The sequence below is a fragment of the Strongylocentrotus purpuratus genome, unplaced genomic scaffold (assembly GCF_000002235.5).
Source record: "Strongylocentrotus purpuratus isolate Spur 01 unplaced genomic scaffold, Spur_5.0 spur5_scaffold_3, whole genome shotgun sequence".
NCBI classification, from domain to species: Eukaryota; Metazoa; Echinodermata; class Echinoidea; order Camarodonta; family Strongylocentrotidae; genus Strongylocentrotus; species Strongylocentrotus purpuratus.
Window position 1 is genome coordinate 33,492,638 of NW_022145609.1, and position 23,346 is coordinate 33,515,983.

The window sequence follows — 23,346 nt, forward strand, 5'->3', positions numbered from 1 at the left end:
AAATTTATCTCTACCTAGGTCTCTACCAACTGTACATGTACATATAGATTGCATTTATATACATGGGCAATTCCACGGTAACGGAAGGACACTCAGACAAGATTTTTGAACTTCAGGTTCATACTAAAAGAAATGTTTTATTAGTATGTATTAAACTATGGGGAACAAAATGTGTTTCAGTCAAGTGGGAAGCTTCATCAACTTCACAAAGTTTGGATAAACACTAATTAACTGGAAAAACCATGTCCATTTTTATGTCCTTCCGTTACCGAGATAATTAATATGCACATTCTTAAACTACTTAACTATAATGACAATTTTTTGTGTGAAAATTAAAGGCACTTATATAGGTATTATATCTATACTGTTTCACATCTTATACTAATAAAACAGTTCTTTTAGTATGAACCTGAAGTTCAAAAATCTTGTCTGAGTGTCCTTCCGTTACCGTGGAATTGCCCACATGCCAACATTTGAAAATCAGAAATCTGTACAAATTATGCTATTTTCAAAAAAAGAGGAACAATCCTAACTCTCCTATTCAATACTACAGACAAATTTGTACAGGAAGAGGAACACCTGCATTAAAATTATAATTATCTTCTCCCAAAAGAGGAATGTTCCTCTTTAATCTGAACAGTTGGCATGTATGCATAAGTATTGATTCCTCTGTCCATCTCTCTCTCTCTCTCTCTCTCTCTCTCTCTCTCTCTCTATCTCTCCAAATGTATGTCTCCTTCTTTTGCTCATTCTTATCTACAAAATCTCTCGCACGTATTCCTTTCTGTTCCAATTTTTTTTACAGGTGACTGTAGCGTCACATTCATGCTATGAAGGAGATTACATAGTGCCCCTTATAATCCCCTTGAGATAATCTCCTTTAATCTCATTTCAAGGCAAATTTTGAAGTATTTAAAAAAAAATCAAAAAAGAAGACCTCCACAGTCCGTGTGAAATCACACTGATCAACCCTTACATTTATTTTAAAAAGACAATAATTTCTGTTTCCAGGAAATGTACAAGTATACCGGTACCTATCTTATACTGCCATTTATCAGCTAAAATCAAATCAAATCAAATCAAATCTGAAATACATTCTGGTAGGTCTAAGAATACTCTAAAAAAGCATTACCCAACATGCAATTTATAGCTGGAGGGGGGGGGGGCCTTGGAAACACTTAAATAATCCTTGGGATTATGTGCATTGTATGTAGTAGAAAACTCACTTACATAACTGAAATCCTCTTCTTCAGATTTATGTTTGGACTTCTGCTTAAAATCTTAACAGGGGGATTTTGAGATGTCACTTTTTTTGCTTCATAATATGCTTTCCATCATGCTCAACAGATCGATTCAAATAGAATTGTTTTGGCATCAAATCATTGGGTTGACAACTTGGACAACTGTGTGCAAGCAAACGCCACTCAGGCTTTCATTCTTCTGATAGCGCCATCATCGCAAAAGAAGTTTTGTCAACATCTCTGTGTTCATGGTCTCCATGACGATGATGGCTAGCATCATCCCTACTGTTCTATTATTGATAGCGTTCTCCATCAACGGCGGATGTCATGAAGAGTAATTTTGCCCATTATTCTCTTTTTATTGCTGCTTCAAACACGCAAAATATCAATAACTTCTATCGCCACCTGCATCTTCATATAATCTTGTTTTATCTCTTTAAGTTTATACAGCCTACTCTCCGGCTTTTATTGTGAGGAGATAAACTTGAAGTTTATTAATATCTATGACAGTCTTGAGTTACATCCTTTAAATCTTGTAAAATTCTAAATTGTCAGATCTATTTTTCATCATTATCATCTCCACCAGCATGAGAAGTATCACGTATTTAGGTTTCATCTTCAAACCATTATACCTAGCAGCATCATCTTCACCACCACCACCACCATTCCCACCATCATCCCTACCATCACCGTCACCACTACCAACAACAACATCCCTACCATTACCATCACTATCTATCACTCTTCTCAGCATTATCAACATCACGATCATCACCATCATCAATATTATCATCATCCCCATCATTACCCTTAACATTACCATTAACTACTACCACCATCATCATCATCATCACAATCATCACCATCATCATCATCATCAGCTGGTAACTGGTAACTGCCATCATCACCACCATCATATGCAGAGGATTGTTGTAATGAAGCACAACAGAGAACCTCCCTGGTAACTTCAGAGATTTGTCTACCATTACTTACACTTTTTTTTCATTCACTCATTGTCAATATCACTGCAATCATTTACGAAATACAAAAATGGTTACAATCAAAACAGATAATGGGATAAGATATGAGGATAGGAGAAAATATTATCCAGAGGTATGAGAAAGGTTTAGAACAATTACTTCATATCGCATTTAGACACCCTGTTTAACCTGCTACCACCATGAGCTGCTTCACAAACTCACCTACTAACAAGCAACCCACAATTTAAACAAAAAGACAAATCCAGTTTCAGGGATACCATCACAATAAATTGTATGATTCCTTTTTTTTAAGTGGATGTTTAAGAATTTCATTTATATATAAAGGACAAAGATTAACCGATCAACTCCCAATCCTACATCCAAAAAGATTAGGCTATCTACATGATTTGACTGTATGGTCTATCGTTTTACTCTAAGAAATCATTTGAACACAGGTCCCATAAACACCAAATACAAATTGTACTGAAGACCCCCAAAAAGTACCAACCATTGCACTCAAGCCCCCACCCCCCCCCCCCCCCCCCCCAAGATTCTGCTCCCAAGATCTATAACCCTATAGTTAATATGGAACACGACTTCCAACCTGTGGTCCTAACCATGATTAATTATATTTCACCAATCCGTGAAGTTGTTGCCATTCACAAATTACATCATTACATGTAGTAATCCCACATTCAGGAACATACATGGAAACACACACAAAACAAGCAATCTATGAGTCAGAGTGAAGAGATGAAAGGAGACAGAAAGGGAAACTATGTAAGCCATATGAAAAAAGAAAGAAGGGGTGGAGGGAGGGGGGTCAGAGGGGGCAATGAGGTCACCTACCTTTAGGCCAGATCCGTTTAAATCAGGTGAAGACCCGCTGTAATCAAGAAAAAACAGAGAAAAGTATGCAATTAGTCATTGGTAATTTGGAACTATAATTGTATACAGAGACTGTGATTGTAAGTGTGATATACTTGCTCATTTACAATTTAATTCATCATCACTATGAACAATAAATGAAAGTGCTTCATTTATTCATGTATTCAAAGAGCAAAGAATATGACATCATATTCCATGAAACTTAGATCAAATAAAGCATCAAACACGTGTACATCTGTTTCTGAACAAAAATATAATGATTACAAGAAAATTGCCTACACTCCATGGTAGTTTCCTCATTAGGTGAACATACATGTACATGTGATTGATAAAGGAAGATCACCCAAACACCCAAACATTCAAACAACAGTACCTCTTTAGGCACACATTACATGAATGACATTTCGTCTCTTGAATTTCAGTTTTCTGCAACAGAAACTAAATACTAAATCTGTACATATCAATTGCAATATCATAACAAAATGAATAGCTATCTAAATTCAGCATGAATTACAAAAACATATTTTAAAACTATGATTACGCATAGATACTCAAACTGACAAACATTGCCTAAACGAGCACTGTGAGTGACGGCCTCAATGTATGTACCAAATTATTATTAACGTTTATTTTTCATTTTCTTGTAATCAATTATCCTGCCTGGAGGCAACTAGAATCGGCATACTTTCTAATTGGTATCTCTATCATTCTCATCTCCAAGTGCCCGTCCCCCCCCCCCCCCCCTCCTGGTCACACGTATCCCGCGGAGCTAATCTCCGCAAGTAGCCCATAATTTTCAGCCAAGAGGCGTATCATCTCGCCTAATCTGATAATGGATAGTTTGATATGAAATCTACCCAACATGTCGTCTGCTTAAAGCCACAAGGGCATAAGGAACATGTTAATGTGAGATAATGTTCTTTTAGCATTAAATATCCTTCTTAGCGCTTATCATATTGTGTTTGGGAAGAGGTTTACGAACATGTTAAGTTGAGTAGTGTTTAGTAAAGTGGCTATCACAGATAATGGCAACTCAGTGGAGTCTCTCATCTTGCTTAATCTAATAATGAATACTTTGATATGAAATCAGCGAAACATATCGTCTGCTTAGAATCACAACGGCAGAAAGAACATCATAATGTAAGATAATGCTCTTTTAGCTTGAAATATCATTTGTTTAAAGCTAATTACATTGTGTTTGGATAGAGGTTCATGTACATGTTGAGTTAAGTAAGTGTTTAAGAGAGTAAGTGTTTAGGAAACTGGTCATCACAGTTATTATGAAATGTGAGGAGTAAGAGGGCCTCTCATCTTACCTAATCAGTCCAAATTTTGGATAATTGTGCATGATAATGTCACAGGGATGTTGCATTTAGCTTTGTGTTCAAGTTCAGGATAATGTGTTCAAAACTTTAACAATGTAAGGCTCACAAGATGATGCATTAACACAGCTCTCAGCAGACAATGTATTTTCCCGCTGAAATACGTGCAAATTCATCTTGCTATCTTCAGTTTTCTTCAGGTGTGTGTGTGAGAGAGAGGGTGTGTGTGTGAGGGTGTGGGTGAGGGTTTGTATTAGGGGGAGGGGCCATCAAAGATATTAACATCATTAAATTAGAAGGGAAAGAGAGGAAAGAGGGAAGAGAGCATGACCTGACCTGAACTGTGAGGGCAGCATCCAGATTTCATAACATGACATTATACATGACATTTTGGTATGTGCAGTGTAGGTAAATGTTAGCATTATTGACTGTTGAATGAGGTCTAACACCCCCTCAATAAACATTTAAAGGTGGTATTAAAATCTGATCTGGTAATGACATGTATGTACATTTAAACATATTCTACTGAAACTCACAGAAAACATATTCTTTGCTTTACTCAAATAATTGTATGATTTACTTTACCATAAAAATGGATATAGTCATACGATATTCCTTTGCAATGTTGAATGTTTCATCTCAATATTTGTATGTGATTTGGATCCTGCTCGAGCTTATTTTTCATCATTATCAGAACCCAAATCTAAATTTGTCTACCGTAATCACGACTCTAATGTCATTTGGCAAGGCATTAATCTACATTTGCCACTCCATACCCAGGAGAGATATGGGGACCTGGTAGGATGACGAAAGCCTTTGTTTAATCAACTGCCATATGCCATCACAGTGACCATACATGTATGTTAGTATTCCCTTGAGAGTGGAGATCGTGCACATTGTTTATACATGAATCCGATGACCGAGGTAATAATATCTGTGAGGTAATAATCTGTAAAGCGCTTAGAGACGGTGTTTCGTATCAAGCGCTATATAAATCCAGATTATTATTATTCAGGGGCATCATAAAGATAACATGAACATTAACATAAACGTGTTAACATATATGCGAGTTTGTAAACCCAATTGATTCTACCAGTTCAAACTCATTGTTTGACTCCATGAATGCTGTATGTACAATGGAGCCTGATTTGGCAACTACTGTACCTGTAAGACCAAAATTTATTTATACCATTCATTTTTCCTCTTCGCCAGTATTTATAGCCTAAAGGAACCTACATGTATACTTACGTAAATACATTCACCTGTACATTTTAAGACCAACAGCCTATAAAGATCACTTTTTTCCACCTTGAGCAGTTTTTAAATACAGCCAGTTATCTCTGTTCTACATAAGTTTTTACCAAGACAGGTAAATCAAATCTAGCAATATGTTATGAATTTCTTCATGTTCGTAAACATACAAGGGTATATTATTGCAAGTTGCAAGGGGAAGCCAGATTCATGCACATGGATGCCTACACATGCATTAGATGAAAAAGATGAAAATAACAAGGTCTGTGACCTTGCACAAACCATAAGGCTCTTTGATGAACATATTGCAAAAACACATGCCAGGCTGTGAACAACAATCAGTGATGATACATGGCTGGTGAGTGGGTATATTCATAACTCGTAATGATTGTGTGTGCACTCTTTACCAAACCTAAAGGCATTGGCTATGTTCATACGGGATCATCGTAGTTTAAACTCTAAGTTTGTTCAGTTCAGATCAATTCACTTTTTTATTTAACCATTTAAAATCAAATAGACAAAGCATGTCATACAAATAAGAATCGTTAGGATTCCCATAAGAACTTCGAAATTATAAACCGGTATCCACTGACAATGACGGGGTCCACATGAGACCAAGACACGAAACAACGAGTGTTCAAGGTTTTAGACTGTCTGTACAAGCCAAGCAAGCGGTCTTTTTAAACTACATTGTGATGAGTATGTGACCTCAAGTTCATTCTAAATTTGAATTGAATTAATTCACCACTTTCATAAAAATGTGGTAAGTCAAAGAATACGATAAAATATTTTTTACAAACATGGATAAGCCAGCAAAATGGAAAATACACTAAAGCACTAACATTAAGATCGCTCTAGGTTTAAATAATGTCAAGTGCACACAGTTCCGAACTAAACTGAAAGCTAATGAACAGTCATATGAATCTATCTACCTATAAACAATTACAGAGCTACTTGAACGCTCGATCCCCTTGATGAATATTTTGCTGCATTTCCAATTTTGTCAACACATCAAGTGGATATGTATCAGCTTTGGCATCGAGGTAAAATTATTTAAAATATCATACACAATGCTTCGTGTCCATGGCGCAAGGGGTTGATTAATTGCGGATAAATTTAGACAATTACTGGGGTGGATTGCTTTTGGTAGTTGCCTTTGCTGCTTACATGTCCATTTGTATTTCATCTCCCGTGAAAGATGAATTGTCAACCTGCAATTGCAATAAATGTATGGTAATATCTCCCACATTGTTATGTGTTGCTCATGGAGTAGAGATTCATTACTTGGGCTTTAGTGTTGTTCATGTAGCTGATTTATGACTTCTGTTTTCCTCCTGCCTGTGGAGTAAACATATGATCCATGAGCAATGAATTTTTAATCAATGTGTAATTAAATTCTTATTGCTGTACCCCGATCCATTGCACCCCAAATTATTACCATGTGTGTACAAACTGGCAGCTTTTAACTGCATGTTTTCATTTTCATACATACGGGTTCATTTAATAACCATGTACATCCAATATTCCTGGATGAGCTATGAAAAGAATAAATGATAAGAACTGGTGCCAATTTGAGGAGCGAAAGCTGATTCATTTAGACCTTCAGAAAATTCTGTACTGAAATAGGCAGCTTTGTGGTTTGGATCTTCTTTTCTTCATGCGCCTTCGTTTTATTCTGTAAGAATTAATTTTACATTTACCAGAACTCAGTTTATCTTTAATTACATGTACATGTAGGCCTGCTGCTTTTCCGATGATATGGTATGTTGGGAATTTCACTGACAATATGCTCTATGGCTACACAGCTGTTGCATGATAAATATTATCTTACTACATAGGTCTGTACAGCTTTGATTGGTATTACATTTACCGTTGTTTTCTGAATCAATTACATAGCCAGGGCAGCTGTTGCATCTGATTTTCACAATTTGTTTTGTTTTCTGACCTGACTCCAGGCTTTGTAGGTCAATCTAACTTTTTTATTTCTCTGTTACAACGTGGATAAATCGTCACCAATTAGATAAGTCATGAACCGGAGAAAATGGAATTATTTCAAAATAATTCCCTTTAATTACTTCTTCTTATTTATTTTCTATAGGAGGTGAAAACGAAGCATATAAATATAAATCTTCTGGTACTTGTAAAAAGTAAATGTATTTCCTTGTTTTAGGTTCTTAGCAAGTCCTTAATTTTACTAGAAATTTTTCATCACTTTCACTTTGATGTCAAGAGTTAAAATAATTATCAACTCTTCTGAGTTTTGCTCTTAAATTTAAGATCTTCAATCTCAAAACTCAATCCAGTTCTAATTTCACTTCAGCATCAACTTTCAATGTTATCATACTTGGTTTCGCACTCTTCATCAGAGAATTTACCTGTCTTGTTTTTTTTATAACGATCCTTTAAAATATACTTCTTCCCTCTGTAATTTAAAGGGGAAGTCCACTCTGGTATCAGGGTGTACTTCCCCTTAAAGGTACTACATGTATGTCCCTTTTGCAGCCAACCTCAAATTCTGTAGAACTTTGCAAGAATTATGAATATGTCATGTACGTCCTATCTGTGAAATTTAAACGTTAGCAGTGTCCTAATATTCAAATTATGCAAGGAAACCTGTTTACTTGCTAGGCTTCACTGTCAGACACTATTGAGTATTAAACTGACTGGCTTTCTTTTCTTCTTTGGTAGCAACATACATGTACATAAAATGAGCTGTAAAGGGTATATGAGCATTTGTCTACATCAATAACCCACTTCTTGTGATGGCCAAAATTAAACTGATTTGACAACTAATCTCGTTATTTTCCAACTTGAAGACATTTTCAAGCCCCACCTTTTTTAGGGAAGTTCTAAATTAGTATTATCTTTCAAATGCCGTTGGAATTTAACCTTTTCATTTTTTTTGGCCTGCAAATGGGACATACAGGCTGTAGTAGGCTACCTTTAAAAGGCAGTTCATTACCTGCACTGTACATGTACATTGTAAGCCATAAGCAATTTCAGCCATCAATAAAAATTGACAGGAATAAATACCTAGACATTTCTACAATACAATCCAATATCATGCATTATTCAGAGCGAAAGTACTAGAGTGATCAAAATATGAAAAAATTGATCAACGATGGCGGCTTTTGATGAACAATAGACATAACTCATCAATATGTATGTCAATTCGGCCACAGTTACAGTAACACAGCCAGGGCAAGAGGGATGAATAGAATCAACCAAGGTTGGTGAACATTCTCCACACAAAGAAAGAGTAATTGGAAAGAGGAAAAAACAGCATTGATAGACTGATAAAGTTTTCATTAACGCAGGTCTTCACTTCTCATCGACAATTTAGATTTCATAATACACCACAATGGCTTCAATGTTATTGCAACCGAGGTAATATTTGCATGACAATCGAAACGGGCTCACAAAACGGTGGCAGTATTGATCGGACTTTGATGCATTCATTGTATGGTTTTTGATCAACTCAATTCTCTTTCTCTCTCTCTCTGTCTCTCTCTCTCTTTCTCCCCTTCTCTCTCTCTACCCTCATATAAAGTGCTTTCTGTCGATGAGGCCCGTCCTCGCTTGGTTACTAATTGATGAGCTTCTCAAGCAAGGCATGAAATATTGCTTTTTTAACTCATTGAAATAAAGAGACCTTTAGCTCTTTTAATTTACTTTCTTCTTCCTCTCACCCTCCCTCCCTCCCTTTATAAAGATGCATGAAGCCATGTCCAGCACAATGCATGTTACAGAGACAGCAGAACATTCAACTACTCACACAGAGTGCTCCTTCAGTCTTTCTGCCCCTAAATACATAATTTGCAATCAGCACATTACATGTTGCTGCCTGGTCAAACATTGCTTCACTTCCGTCTTTCTGACTCTAAACAATTTGTAAAACACAAGCTCTAAGTCCTACAACAATCGCTCCATGATATCTAACCGAAATTCCGAACATCAACCCTGGATTAAACAGTATACCTGTATGTACATGCAATTCTAATCTTACTCATAACCTAAACTATGTTTAACCTGAAACCCAACTGCCACTCAAACGTTAACCCATCTAGATGACGAAATAAAGCCTAAATCTATGATGTATTGCAACTATAGCATGTGTAGGAACACATCTCAAAATGTAATACACATACAGCACATACAGTAGCATGTTGCATAGTGTTCAAGCAGTGTCTTCCCATCGCATTAATTTGCATCGAGATGAGTCACTACCAGACAGGAGTGAGAACTACAGGTGTCGAAGCAGCAGCAGCCCTCTCTGAATCACTGCACGATCAATACCCATCACACGACCGACGTTCCTCCTTGCAGCCAGCGCGTGGGCCGCCACGGTGCAGGGTGGGACAGGGAGCAACAGGAAAGGCAGCAGTGATACCAATTAGCTACTAGCCACAGATGAAGGGGGACGCAAATGCTCACCCTCTTCCTATCATGTGTCTAGGGGTGAAGGGTGTGGTGATCGACGAAGAGTGCACTTCCAGAAGAGGCTGCAAAGTACAAACACTGTAATCTTACATGGACCTAGCTCTCTCCTTCAGACAGTGTAGGTAGTATCAATAATTTGAGCAATGAAGCTCTTATGGCTCATTCACACACGACACGGTTAGCTACCACTGAGAGCAGCGATATAAAAGGGGTAAGGGTAGAGGTAAGGGTAGGGGTGGCGGAAATCATCGAAATCCATGGATAGCACCAACAAACTACACCTTACAACAACAGTAAGGAAATGGCATCAGCGTTGAGCAAACACAACTTATAACTTTCAACAGATAGTGATAGTATATTTAAGAGGTTGCATTCAATAAAGCTTTTTGAATGAAGAGGCTCTTGCTTCATAATAAATTTAGTACATACAGCTGATGGAAGCATCAAGCACAATGTAGGCCTATCTCAAAAAGAGACTAGCTGTAAGATTTCATTTTTTACACAATAATTTAACCAACCTCAATTAATGAATCACAAATGTATAAATTCAAAATTACCTTCAATGTTGATGAAGAAAATGTGTCTTCTCTCTCAAAAAATGTAAATGTATTTCCGCCAACTGCATTGAGTACAAGTACACAAAAGCACTGAATACAGGTAAAAGTGAAATCGGACCAAACTTCGACACCAGATTCGATCACTCACTAAACAGATCTCCTCCTGGTATTCTTGATCCTCCCCTATCCTGCAAATTTCCAGAATGACTAGAAGCAAACAATGCAATGGCTCCTACCAAAAACTAACCCCAAATCTGAGGCTCACAAGAAGAGATAACAAACGGTACTATTCAAGAGAACAATGAGCCAATGCTGATTGATGGTAGGAGAGAAATGGTAGAAGCATCCAAAAGAAGTGCTGGTACAATCAAGTTTGGGTTTATGCTCAGATTACAAGAGCTGTAAAGAATATGATACACATTTAAAAACATGCATATTATCTGTTTCTTCACTTTCCTTTCTACATGTACTCTAAAAATGCAGTAATAAAGATGGGAATCATTGGTTTTCACCACTATGTTTTTACATTTACATTAATCTGTACAAGATGAGTCTGTACATGTACATGTAATAGGCTGTACACTAGGGCTGTGCAAAACAGTGTAATGAGGTACCTGAGTACACTCCCAGGTTCACAGGCGAATACTCGAATATTCGGACGCCATGTTTCTTTATAATTTTTTTGAATTTTTTTGATTTTTTTTTAATTTTTGGATTTTTGGATTTTTTTTCTTTTTTTGCCACTACCATACCACTCAGCAGTTTCTCAGGTCCCTCGCTGAAAACGCATGCAACTTTACTTTGAGTTGCAGTTGAAGGTGCCGATTTAATAAGAAAAATAACAGTAAACAATGGTGTTTTAAAAACCAAAGATTGCAGAAAAATCCATTTTCCTCCAAGTCCAAACAGAAATCTGGACATTTGGTCCCAGTTTCTGAAAGGTGAGTTTGACAGTGCTTGAGTTGGGAAACATTTTTACCGACGGTACCATGCCAGCGGACGCCGCTCTCCCTGGCACGGGTAAGCGTGGGCCTGGACATTTTTTTTTTTTTTTTTTTTTTTTTTTTTTTTTTTTTTTTTTTTTTTTGTTTGCGGCCGAATATTCGGGTACAAGAAATCGTACCCGAGTAGTTGTCAACCGTGCGGGTACTCGAGCATTCGACTACCCGTCGCAGCCTTACTGTACACATCCACAAAGTTGGATAAAAGCTTAACCATCTGTTCAGTTTTCAGTTAAATGATTTGTATCATTTTGGAGAAGTATTACTACATGGTATGTACATGTACATGTACATGTAGGTATGCTAATCAATATACTGACAATAAGACCAAATGTTGATCACTAATAAACTACATTCCCATCCATTTCTAATAAAAAAAAATATCTCACATTTGTTTAATCCTTCTTAGAGTTTATTGATTATGATTTGTGAATGAAAAAAGTGTAGATAAACAGAATGATGCAGTAGGATAGAGGCTGTTCAGAAACATAAAGCACACAACCAGAGCAGTCTCCTCCTTCCCTCTAGAAAACCATGACCCACTCATTTGCTTAGAGGTTAGATGGAGCCCTTGTGACATTAGAAAGTGATTTTAGAAGAAAAAAATTGAAAAGAATTAGAAGGAAAAAAAAAATCAAGCTTATGGTCAACTACATGTAAGTCTTTAAAATCTGATGGTGCCAAAACTCTAAAAATAAATTTGGTAAGACTACAACATCTTGAACACCAGATGGCAACATACCATAATTCCCAGTAGAGTGTAAAATGGAACCTTGCCAGAAGATTTGCCTGGCATAGCATAAGAGAACGGTCTAAGATGTTATGAGTAATCGGTCCATTACTTCCCTCGTCATTAACGCCCAATTATGCCCTCAAAACATTGGCTATAAAAGTACAACATTAACATTTCCGTACAGATTACGGATGATTTAATTTTTCAATTAGGGGATCAACATAGGGACAAGTTGTTTAGTGGGGCTTTTACCAACTAAAATGATCACTTTTTATGCCAATTCTCTTACTCAAGACACTGACAATTCTGTTCTCTTCTTTAAAAAAAAAAGGAGTAAATTCAGGGTGGAAAATTATTGTTTTTTCGGGCAAATAAACATGAATTGATTGACACAAAATATCAGTTCAAATGGCCCATTTAATTTCCCAGGAGTATCAACAATGTCTGTTTCAGTTCTGGTAATGAGTACTAATGACCTAAAATATTCTCACATGACTTTAAAAAAAGATGATTTTGTTTAATAATGAGCAGAGTCTGCACTGTCTGCAATGTCAAACTATACTGACAGCATGTACATGTATAGGAGAAATGCCAACCTTCTTCAACAACAAAAAATATCTTAAGAGCAAAAAACAGTATTTTAGGACAAAAAACAGTATTTTTGAAAAAATCTCTCAACTTAACATATCGCCCAATTGAGCAGCTTAAAAAACCTGGCAGTACCACGTATACGTACCCGGATCGGAGTGCGACGTGCATACATTACACGTGGGTTGTTCGCAATGTGCGCAGTTTGGGTGCATCATTTGAAGATGTAGGTGCATAATACACTTACGGCACAAAGCCCATGATCGAAAATTAAGACAAACGTCATAAAAAAAAAAATTAAAAATATATTTTTTTTTAAACGTAACAAAACATACAAAAAACGTAATGCCGTATTGATAGCGAAAAAACGGAACAGTTGGCATCTCTGGTATATGCTTTATACTTTTGCACAGCTGGATACTGACTTAGCTGGGCTCCGCTCAAGGCTTTAGGAATTGCGGTAAAACAGTCCAAATTAGAGACTGGGCATGCAGACTATAAACCCCCTTTAGAAAAAAAATCTGCTAAAAGCCAGAAGGGCGTTATCTTCATGTAAAATGCTATTGACAATGATATGATAAACATCTTTCTGGCTCTCAAAGGACAGTATATCATACTTGGAATGATTTATAACACAATTCAGAGAACTAGTGTTAGACTATTATTACCTTCTCAATACCACATTCAAACCCGATGTATCAAAGTCAATGTCCTGTGGGTTTTTTCCAGCAACAAGAGGGTTAAAGTGCACTTCTACATACATGTACGTAAGCACTATACCAGTATCCTGATATTAAGTAACTAGCTGCCGCTGTACAGCTACATGTGAACTCCATATGGTGTCAAAAACACTTCAGTACAAGTCAAGAGGGACCATCATAAAAAATATGATCTTCACGTTGTACATGTTACTAAATCCCAAGGTTAACATTTTCAGTATTATCATTTTATGTACATAAATTCTATATTTATAAGTTCCCTGTTGCTTTTACATTCCATAATTCATACCATGGTTTGGGGGTTCTTTTGAAATCTTGGTCTGTGCTTGTGTATGTACTATGCATTTTATTCATCATTAAAGGGAAAAAAAAAAGAAACATATGGTACTGGTAGACAGCTCCAATAATCTCTTATACATGTACATTTCTTCTTCTTGGTTTTGTATCTACATTTTTTTTTTTTTTTACTCCTGTCTCATTTTCAGTCTTTTTTTATCTACTTCTTTCTGTCTTCACTTATTTCCTCCTGGTCCTGTCTGTATCAGCTCTATCTTGTGTTGATTGAAGTGGTGCGAATTTGATTTTGTTTTGAAAGCAAATTTTTAGGTTTCTTCATGTGATGTACTTGAGTACTTGATTTCTAAGTGGCAAAATTCTTAAGTTTACAAACTATCGAAAGCATGTAAGGTGCACATTGAATTGATTTCATTTAATAATCACAGTAAAACTCACATCGGCCTAAAAGGACTGCTATGCAGCAAGTCTGTGTTACAAACATAAAACAGATCATATAGAACCCCCAAATTGAATATAAATACATAGAATAAATAACAACTAAAAGGTACAAAGTGAAGAGAGAAAGCTAATAAACAAAAAGGAATTACAGATATAAACATACACTGTATATGTACAAGTATATGATATAAAAGTGTCATATGAAATAATAAGGGAACTACAAAATGAAATTAAAAAGCTCACGAATCATATGAAAATTGTAATAGGTCTCCAGGTATACTCTATGAATAAAAGGCAGTTGCCACAATTTTAATCTGAATGTACATGTATAATTACACTAGTGCAACTTTGGGCTTGAAATACAAAAAATTAAAATCTCAAACTTGACCTTTGCATTGAGCTCTGAACTACAGTATGTTCATAATTTGCTTTTTTTTTAATCAAGCCAGAACATGAGTCAGTCATCAGCATGTTGGACTACACATTCAGCCGTTGAGTAAAGTAAACAATGGACTTCCCAGTAAGTCATAAGGAGTACAAAAGTCAAAATACTGACTAACATTGTCAACAAGATCATTTCAATGTTGACATTTCAACAGGATCTCATCAACACCCTTACAGGTGCACTAGCTACTTGTCGCAAAACTATTACCCTTTTTTTAAATGGCCATACTGGATTTATACAGAAATATGATTCAGAACACAATGATCCCCCTTTGAATATAAAATTACGGCACATTTGCTTGTATGAATACGTACTGATACTGGATCTCCACTTTTGACAAAAATGGACGAAATGTTAATTTAATGCAATTTCCCACTTCTTCATGTAGGCCTACAGGTGTACATTCTCTCAAAAAAATTATCCATCTACATGTTTTTTTTTAAACAATTTATTTATGGTGCAAAACAAAATATGATTACCGTAGCAGCCTATGGCTGAATTGTTGACATTTTACAAGCTAGTTTTAAAAATACATAAAATGCGATTCTAAAGTGGTAAGAATATACAAAAGCTACAGATGTAGGTGATACTCGGGGTACAGACTGTACATGAAGACCACTGTACTGTCGATTAAATAATTTAAGAAGAAGAAAAAAAACTTCCTTCTCTTCCCTCTCTCTTTCTCTTTCCCCTCTCTAGCCTGTGGGTTGTTGGCAGATATATCAATAATTTGGTTGCAGAAATTTGGTTTAATTCAAAGTTCAAAGTATTTATGATACCCCATAAATGTGATGTGTAAAATGCTGTACATTGCTCTCTTTGAAGTACCGGTACATCATTGTAATGGGGAAGAAAATCATATTGGATGGGTATAAATGATTTGAGGCCTTGGGGGAAAATGTGAATCATCTGCAACTTCCAAAGCTGCATTCTAACTAGACAGAACTTGAGAAGATGTGCATACAGGTCATTTCATGCATCCCACATGAATGCACTGCTATAAACGCTGTGTACAATATACCATTGCACTCGTCTTCACTCACATTATAAATCTGCTTTGAATTTCAAAGTAAACACGATACAAGCCCCTCCAATCCAATCGAAAGCATGATAATGTATACTGAGCCAAAAACTCATTATGAAATTGGCAAGCCCCCAACACTGAAATTGAGCGTGTATAAGGAGAATGCGTCTGGATCGATGTTAATCGTGATTTGATCAGTGTAGGAGAGATACAGGTACATGTGTAGGTGCAGTGTCACCTGTTACAAGGCTGAATGCTAGGATAAAATAGCTAATTTAGCTATTGTAGCAAGTAGTCAAAATAACCACATTTTGTAAATTGTTAAGAATAACTTTGGAGAGGAAAGATTCCTTATCCTTTCCTTATTTGAAAGAATAATAGCAATGAACAAATATCCACCTGTAGACTGAAAATCATAATACGGCAGATCAAAAGACCTGGATGTGAAAATAATGGTGTATCTCGTCTGAGATATAGCCAGCATTAGCCTAGCCCCTAGCCCCTAGAGCCACCCCCCCCCCCCTCCCCTCCCCTAGAAAAAACAGAACTTGCAGTAAGACGCACAGGGCAGCCAAGATATATATGTACATGTGCTTTCCCTCCAGATGGAGAGGATTCCATTCACCCCCTCCCCCCCCCCCCCCCCTCCACCCCCTATCACCTGTTAACTAATTTCTGGATACGCCACCAGCAAGTTGGTCCATAACATGTTCCAGCTGCAGGCTTTCACCTTTCAAAGCTTGAAATCATCCAACAAGATTATTTCTAAATATGCATATCAGCAGGTTGACTGTGGCAGTCCTACCAGAATTTTTTCACACATAGAAAAAAAAATCTTCAGAGACAAGACTGAGAAGTTGAATAAATGCCATTATAATGCAGGCCTGCTTTAAATTAATTGTTTTCTGTTTTCACATTCATCTTGATGTATACCAACAATTCTTCATGACATGAGACGTTGAGCATACACCCATGAACCCATTCTAAATCTTAAGAAGAAAGACAACCTCTTCCACGGCCTCACTTATTGAAAACCTGTTCTAATTTTCTTACAGTTGAAATTACCTCATAAAGCACTCAACAGGTAATAAAGCAAAAGTGCTCCTCATATTTCATAAATGTTCATGTTTGAAATATGACACTTTGTATGTCTCAATTCATAATCCAGTCCCAAAACCTGTATGCTCTCTACACTTCCTTCCTCCTCAAATATCATGAGTCAACTATTAGGAACCAGCTTCCCACGATCGATGCAAAAAATGAAAAGGTCAGTCTGAGGCGATTCACAAGATGATATCTCAAGCCAAGCGAAGAATGTATGTTTTTACCTGCAAACTTTGCAGATAGAGGAAGAAAATATAGATCAAACATCTTCACCTGGTTATGGAAAAGTTGCAAAAGATGAATGCTTCTTGTTTGCTTAAACCTGCAACCTGCAAGCAATAAGCGCTCTTGTTTGGCTAGCCTTACAAACAGAGCTCTCGACGAGGATGACGCAATAAATATAGCAGCCGAAGCTTGCAGATATAATTTGAGGTGGTAAATATTGCATTTTCTTACTCAGCGTTCAGACCAGCAGCATTCATCGTATAGCTACAGGGAATAATTTTCCTGGTATCGCATCGCAATTTGCTATGCATTTTTGCATGACTGCTATACAAAATATCTTTTGTGTAGCAGTTTTCTTCCATAGAAATGTACAGAATTTCATTTGAAATATTTATCCATCGGCTGAAATTGCTAATCAAAAAATTTAAGGAAAATTATTCCCTGAGCTAGACGATAAGCAATTAAATTAATTCTTAGTCTGAACATGGTTTAAAGAAACTTTGGATAGTGAAACGCCTGTTTGAGTATTGTTTTGAACGAAAAGACAACAAAGAATCAGGGTGCCACTCTAGACTGCTCTGAAAACCATATCAAATGAAAATTGTACAGCTGGGTGGCGCTTGGCATTCGAACCTCATGGCACAAAATGTTATTACATTACATTACGATTGTGGCACAGTGTAAACAGGCCACTTGGTGTAGATTCAGATGCAGCTTGCATCTATGGAGGAACCTTTCCATTCCCTCTGAAGGTCACACACAACTTTTCAGCTGTTTCCCCAGACCTCTAGAGTCTACAACACATCCCACATCCGATCTCGATTTGACACTTCTCGAACGAGCCATGCAAATGAAGCATAAATGTCTTACATTCATACTTTGCATTTGCATATAAGCAGCAGTCCAATATCAGGCAATGTTCACATTTTTGGAGTATTTAAACAATAACAGTAAGAACACACTAGGTAAATGCATCTCTTCATTAAAACATCTCTTCATTAAAACCTCTCTGTCCTACATCAAGGTTACACAGCGTAGTTGCGCTCTAGGGTCTACACCACCAAACACACATCCTCTCTGGAATTGAGACATCTCCTGGCCATGTTCATATTGACAGAGACAGGAGTCTTTCAGGATGAGAGAAAATGTGAGAACAGTGTAGAGAGATGCAGCCCTTGCTCAAACTCTAAGTCCCACTACAAACCCAAGGTCAGAAAGAACAAATCAGCTCCTCTCCAGAGTCAATGCCAAAGACACATCCTCTCTGTAATTGAGACGTCTCCTGGCCATGTTCATATTGGCAGAGACAGGAGTCTTTCAGGATGAGAGAAGGATGTGAAAACAGTATAGGCAGATGCAGCCCTCTCTCTACATGTACAATCCCAAGGTCAGACAAAACTACTCTCCAGGGTCCTCAACCCAAACCCACATCCTCTCAAAAATTGAGATGTCTCACTGACCATGTTCTTCACACTGGCAGAGACTTGAGTCTTATGGGATGAAATTAAGATTTTGTGTGAACAGAGAAGGTATAAACATTAATGTACAATGCTCTTGAGTGAAGTTTCTGTCACACCTACAGGTAACATGTAGAGCAGTTGCTCTCAAGGGTCCACAACACCGAACCATTATCCTCTCAAAACCGAGTCTCACTCTGAAGGCCATGTTCACATCGGTTAATACTAGACGCTTTCTGGATGAAAGTTGGATGTATGAACATGGTTCGTTTGTTTGTGTCTCCTCAGATCAAGATAAATGTATCTTGATCTTTGAACATGAACATGGTATACACTGTAGATGCAGCCCTTGATTAAAACCTGTCATTCCTACCACAGGATCACACAGAGCATTTGCTCTCCAGGGTCTACAACACAAAACACACATCCTCTCTGGAACTATAATACTCTTGGCCATGTTCACATTGATAGAGACTAGTCTTGCAGGATGAAAGAACGACGTGAGAACAGTGTAGGCAGATGCAGCCTTTGCTTAAACGCTGAAGTCTCGCTACAAGCCCAAGGTCAGACAGAACAAATCAATAGCTCTCTAGGGTCTAGAACGCCAACCCACATCCTCTCAAGAATTGAGATGTCTTCTGGCCATGTTCACATTATCAGAGACAAGAGTCTAGCTGGATGAAAGTACAGTATGAACAGAGTACGTGTAGATGTAACTCTTTTGATTGAAACCTTTCTGTCCCACCTCAGGGTCACGCCAAGCAAATCAGCTGCTCTCCAAGGACTACCCTACAACACAAACTCATATCCTCCCTGGAATTGAATCTATGTCTCTTGACCACGTTCACATCGACAGTTTATTTTAGAATGAAAAAACACTCACAATGCTGAACAAGCCTACTGTATATGTATGTACACATCCAGGGTATAGTGTAAATGCGGGCTGATGAACACGTAAATAAAGCTCTTTATGAAAGACTTCCTTCCCCGTGTTAACCTTTTTTAAGCCAGGGACATAAGATTTAGATCTGAACAAATCTGACAACACTGACCTTATGGGCAACAATCCCACCCCAAACCACCGACTTTGATCTCGATCTTCCATCTCCCTCAAGGGTCTGAGGGGAGACTACCAATTTTCTCTCTGGCATTGATCATTTTGCCAGTGGACCTCGATCTCTATCTCTGAGGAGTCATTTTGGGGAGAAGCATGACTTACACGGTTCAAGTTAACGTTGACACCTCAAGGTCCCTGGCCATGTGTCTGTGGGTCTCCGAGGAGCTCGTCCTGTAACAAGCATTTTCTCTCTTCAAAAAAGAAAAGAAGATTGTATAGCCATGCAAAAAGCGTTCCATGTAATGCATCCCGGCAAGAGGTTTCGAGCAAGTTCGGATACATGCCCATTCTATGCCGAGGAAACGGGTTGTAGATGTCGTGTAGCAGAGATAGGGTGAACATTGAGAGAGGCAACTCACCGTGTCAAATGATCTGATCGATTTTTCCAAGTACACCTACTCTACATCGTACACTTTTCTTGTTCACTGCATACATGTATATTATTAAGGATACGCATGCCGTGTAAATTGTATATACAGTGTACATGTATGAGATGCATTTTCTGGCAAATTCATACAATTTGTCCATACTGTTATTTGGAAAAATCAATTTCAATGGAATTATATACATGTACCCTGCTGGAAAATGTCCTAAATGTAGGCATAAAAGTTCAATTTTTCCATTAATTTGGTTTGCAGTGTATATTTTATAAAAAGTGGTATTTCAGTCCTTTTTATCAATATTTGGGCAGGTCCAATGTATTTTGTCTTAAGGATACATTATTATTTTATCTATGTGAAAATTGATTTGTCCCGGTTTATGTTTCTTGAGAATGTGACATACAGCTTACATCCAAAAGTATTCAAAAAGGCCCTAATTCAACGAGTCCACCTTTAATCCTTAGGTTACGGTTACGAAAACACAGAAATCATCAAATTTACAAGGGGTATGAATACTGGTAATTTAGTTGTATAGTATACATTGAAGAAGATCAAATGTAGCCCAAGTAAACACTAATGACTAGGCAGCTTTTTTTAACAGTAAAATTACACATAATATGTGTTACTGCGTAGCATAGCATCAAATGAAAGCCATACAAGGATAGATCAAAGGTGAACGATTATGGTAAATTTAAGAGATGGAATTAAAACTCCAAAGGTTGCTTGCAGATGCCATAAAGACATTTCGTTTATTGCTAATGTATTTGAACTCCGCACACGATTTATACTCTTTTGTGACAAAGTACATGTACTGTTAACGCATGCAGATGCATTTACAGTTATTTACCACATACAAAACCTAATCACAAACACAATTCACAAAAATCAGGGAAAATTATCCACAAGGTCTAATGAAGAGCTCTACAAAAACAAGTATATTTTATACAGTAGGTTTGCGGGTGCACCATGCATTATTTTTGTATGCCATCATATTGATAGTCTACAACATACTATTTGCCATGACGATGATCATGCATACTGTACATATGTGTACTATTTGTAAATTTATAATTTGGCAGTTCAGATCCCTACAGTTATAATGTCTACTCTGTCTAAGATCTATTTTCAGACCTCAAAAGCAAAGATTGAGTTTTGGTAAAGTGGAATTACATTTCAAAACAAACTGGTTTAAAGTAGTTCTGAAGTGTTTATAATACAGCAAATGTGTTGTTGTTGTTTTGTTAAGAAAATCAATAATGTATTAAATCACATGGTCTTTTCAAAAGTAGAGTTACAGAAGTGAAGAACACAACCTTACATTTGCCTGCAATACCACTTCTTATAGGTTAAGACTAAAGGCTAAACAGGCCAAGCAAAACTTCATCATCTTTTGATAAAAAGTACTCAGTTACAAAAAAAAAGAACCATGATAATTGACAGAACTGTGGCCTAGTACAAACACAGCAAGTTCGGTTTGATCATATTAAAACTTATTTCCTGTCATTACTACAGTTGAAAAATTACCTCACTGCATCTAATCAGTGCAAGTGCTGAAATGAAATGGAGACTTTTTCTGTTTTAGTCAAATGGAAGATTCTACATGGGGTCCAAATTCATAGCAAGCCAAACAAAAAATGTGAGCAATACCAAAGAAAGTCTCCAATGCGGAACAGCAGACTGTTTACTCAGTCCCAGACAAGAGACAGTACATTCGGTTCAAAAGTCGCACACTGCGTACAACAATTACCATTGTGGAGCCTGCAAAGTGTGTACACGCCTCACTGCACAGTCGCACAGCAGTAAGAGAGCAACGGCAAAATGCAATATCTATAAAAAGGCGTACATGGAAAAAGACAATGCCATGACTACATTAGTGCAATTGAATATGACTCTATGGCGGAATAATTTCAAAATTGCCGTCCCAAAAGAGGCTCTGTGCCCCCCCCCCCCCCCTCCCAACAAAAACACACACACACCAATAACTTGGAGGAATCGTGACCTACATGAATAATAAACGACACATTCATACGCATCACGCGTTCACGGATTGGAAATGCAAACCGCGAAACGAAGATTAGGGAATTGAGAATATGAATATGAGAAAGCCAAAGACAGGCATTGGTTATCCCTGCATCGCGGTATGGCCACAGGTAAAAATCCACAGGAATGCACAGCAACACAATCAGAGCAATTTCATTATTACCCACTTCCTCTATCCAATTGACATTTGATTTGGCTACATAGCGCACCTGTTCAATGATAGTACATGTATGGACTATAAGTCCAAAGATGATAGATACACATACACGAAAATCAAATCCCAAGCTAGTTGGACTGTTCAAAATAGCATACTTCTTTGTCATGGGACCTCTTTCCAGATATGAGTTTGAGTGAGATATTGGCACTGCACTCTTTCTGAAATTCCTTGTTTTACTAGTAACTTTTTTTTCAGTTTTCCGGCACTCTTTTCAATCATCCAGTTTCGAGAGCTACATTACATCATTCACTAAAAATCCTCATTAATGTATTGCTATCTTGTTAACAGGCTGTGATGCCTATGAGAGCATTTTATTCCAGAAGGTGAATCGACGGCCTCCGAGCTATGGGACGTAGATACATGTAGATGGACATTGTGACTCAGGTTGTTTATAAATCTTCAATCAAAAGAAAGTAACATTACAAGAGGTAATAAGCAATGAGTCATTATCATACTAATGATTCTCTATTTACGAGTCAGATCTTATAAAAATTTGCAGATTTACCGGTACATTAAACGTTGTACAGTATGTATTCCTTGAAAGCTTTCAAGGTGGAGGTAATTTAAAAATCACTCTTGTTGGTATGTCAATGCAAACATTAGCAGTTACATGTACATTAGTTAAATGGCATTATAAACTTTGAATTGCTTATGTTACTATCTAAATGCAGTTTCTAAGGTCAAGAAAGACATTACTCAGGAAAGGGTTTTAATTATGACAGTATAAGTGATTTGCAAAACAAATATCATATCCTGAAATAGAATACAGAAGACATTTGAACAGGAAAAAGACCGAGATTGCTACTTTAATGACACATTTAATTTGATATAATTGATAATCTTGATAAATTAAATAACTATAAACTCTTTGCTGATGACTCA

General features: G+C 37.0%; 1 long non-coding RNA gene across 1 annotated transcript in view; it reads right to left on the bottom strand.

Annotated features, from left to right (window-relative positions):
- Positions 1-803: 803 nt before the first annotated feature.
- LOC115928659 overlaps positions 804-23,346 on the bottom strand; it is a 28,338-nt gene continuing 5,795 nt past the window's right edge. Inside the window, exon 3 of the long non-coding RNA XR_004066148.1 lies at positions 804-3,107. This is a non-coding gene — a long non-coding RNA (uncharacterized LOC115928659). The remainder of the gene's footprint in view (positions 3,108-23,346) is intronic.